Source organism: Octodon degus, unplaced genomic scaffold, assembly GCF_000260255.1.
Source record: "Octodon degus isolate 3935 unplaced genomic scaffold, OctDeg1.0 scaffold00171, whole genome shotgun sequence".
Lineage (NCBI taxonomy): Eukaryota > Metazoa > Chordata > Mammalia > Rodentia > Octodontidae > Octodon > Octodon degus.
The window spans coordinates 6,298,831-6,301,968 of record NW_004524747.1 but is presented as its reverse complement, the minus strand read 5'-3'; positions in this window follow the sequence as shown (position 1 = coordinate 6,301,968).

Below are 3,138 nucleotides of genomic sequence, written 5' to 3'. Positions count from 1 at the left end.
CTGGAGGGTATAACGTGGAGTAGGGGAGAGAGGAAGCTCTCCCACACACTCACTCGGCCTGATCTAGGGCTGTATCTGGGGGTCCCAGAATGCGGCGGAAATTCTCACTGGGCATGTGGGTTGGGGGGGTGCTGTGGAGTTATGGGGGGTCCCAAGGGAGTGGAAGAGTGTCTCATCCACGCTGCCCTTGGGCTGGGATCGGCAACTCTCTCTGGCACAGTGTAGCTGGAACATCTCCCACACACTCACTTGGGCCTGGGCTAGGCCTGGATCTGGGGGTCCCCAGAACACAGCAGAAATTCTCACTCATCAGGTGGGGTGGGTTGGTGCTGCGGAGTGTAAAAGGGATCCTAAGAAGGTGTAAGAGGGTCTCACCCATGCTGTACCTGGGCATGGACCACAAGGTCCTTCCAGCGCAGGGTAGCTGGAAGTTTTCCCACACATCCACCGGGGCCTGGGCTCGGACTAGATCTCGGCCAGTAATTCTCTAGGGTAGAGAAAACTCTAAGAAACAAAGTCCACATTTTCCAAAAGCTCATACATTAATGTTTATGACTGCTGACAAAACTGATTAGTAAACCACTTTAACTTGTATATTAGTAAAGTACTTTAAGAGCGCTAACTCTGGAGTCAGTATGACAGTTTGAATGCTAGCTCAATATTAGTTGTGGGTCTTTAAGCAAATTTTATTACTTCTTATTTTATCTTATGGAAGATGAGATGGATTATTAAAAAATTAAATGTGCTCACAACTGCAAGATATCTAACACATAGAAAATACTGTGTCAATGTTACTTAGCATTATCATTGAATGGATTTCGATGGGAACCTATTGATAATGGTTGTTAGCTGTTTCAAAGAGCAGCAATCATTAATGTAGAAGTTGAAAAATGTCCTTGCTCATATAGAGTGTTAATAACTGAAGTAAAAGCAGAAGACTTCAGTGAAATAAATGATAATTAATACTCTAAAAAAGTGTAGGCAATTCTCACATGAATGGGTCAGTTACTTTACATCATAAATAGGTCTAAGCTGTCAATCCTTTGATTAGATGGGAAGTAAGCAATTTTTTTAAGATTAAACTGCTAGCTCATGATTTTTCAAAACAGTGTTTGCTTTGTTAAACAAAGGAATACACATTTTATATTTCAGGTAACAAAGAGCATTTATTTTGCGCATATGTTTACTTCTACCAGTTTTACCTATGCATTTCAGCAACAATCATAGATTTCAAATTTTATAGCTTTTAATTAAAATTAATGGGGCCAGGGAGATGGCTCAGTGGAATAAGTGCTTCCCTGGTTAGCACAAGGGCCTGAGTTCAATCCCCGGCTCCACAAAAAAAAGAAAAAAAAAATTAAAATTAAGCCAGTGAGTGTGTATATGTGTATGTGTATATGTTTAAACCATCTGCAGAAATAGACAAACTGTAGCTGAAGCTATATCCCAGAGGTAGAGTACTTGCCTTGGGTGCACAACATCCTGGTTTCAATTCCTAGAACTGAAAAAACATGAACAAGGTTTTAAAGTTCTATGTATCCTCAGTGCATTCCTCTTTGGGGAAAAGAAACAAACATTAAGGTAATGATTTTTTTTTTGTGCGGAACCAGGGATTGAACTCAGGCCCTTCCGCTTGCCAGGGAAGCGCTTATTCCACTGAGCCATCTCTCCCCAGCCCTAGGTAATGATTTTTTAAGGTTACCTAGATATCAGGTTTCTAAGGAGATAATATTAGTAACTTGGTATTAGCCAACAGTTTTTGAGTGCCTACTACATGTCTGGCTCAGAGCTACATGCATATTTCATTTGATTCTCACAACAGCTCCATGAGATAGACACCATTATACTCTCCACATGGCCCACCATAGTACAAAGATGGTGCAACTCTTACAGTCCCACCGCTTCCAATAGACAAGGGCAAGATGTCAACTCCCAGAATACCTCCTGCCATTAATAATTGCTGTTTCTAGGAATGGTGCTCAGCTGAACTCCATAGTAAAGTTCAGTTTTAAATTTTTAAAAATATTTTATTTACGTATTTATTTGGTACAGGGTCTCACTACACAGCTTGAACTTGTAGTGATCCTCCTGTCTCAGCCTCCCCAGCACTAGGATTACAGATGTGCACCACTACACCTGCTTTTGGTGACTGGAACATTGCACCAGGGGTTCCAGGGCCAGTATGGCATGTGGTACTGGGGATCAAACCCAGGTCCTTGAGCTTGCCAGGCAGGTGCTTTGACCACTGAGCTATCTCAACAACCCTGAAACTCAGCTTTTATACTGAGATTATATTGCTTTCTCAGGCATGAGCCTCTGAAAACTAAAGCTATGAGGAACTATTTGTGCCTCATTGCACTTAAAGTGACTACTCCCATCTAAGTACAATATCTACCATCTAATGGAGTAGTCATCAGCTCTAGAGTCTAGTCTTAATGATTTCCACAGTGCTCAGTTGCATAGAAATGGCTACACAGTAAACAGCATGAGTAGGAGGTCATCATATCAGCTGGTTGTTGGTACCTATTCCCTTCAAGTTCACTGCAGTTAGTTTTATAACACTATGTCACTGTTTGATAAAGTTCCTGACCATTTTTTCATATTGTTTGTTAGGATCAGGTTAACCCAGGTAAATGACTGTTTGGTAAGGTCCACACATTAGAGAGTACCACTTTAGCTACCCTCAGACGGCACCTTTCCCTACAAAATTGACAACAGAGTCCAGGTAATATGCACACTTAGACTCTAAACCCTTATCTTCTAGCTCGAGTCTAGGTAGAGGGACTTAAGAAGTATCTTCTTAAATAACATGAAGCTTCTGGGAATGGGAGTGATTGTGCAAATCTCATATCTGGAGTTTTTGTTCCAAGGGAAGACAATACCATGGGCATACAGTGCTTAGCCTGAGGGAGGGTCAAAGATCAAATAGAGCTTGGAACAACTCTTGTTGCATAGGTCCTGCTTTACCTTGGTCTTAACCATCCAGCAGAAAATTATGAAGACGAAATTATAAGAAATAAAGCCATGCTGTTAAGTTGAGCTGTGGGGGACTCAGGTCAATAATTTCTGACATTGCCAGTTAAACAGAAGACCCAATGCTATTATGGGCTACTGGACTCTTTTAGAATATTTTGCTGA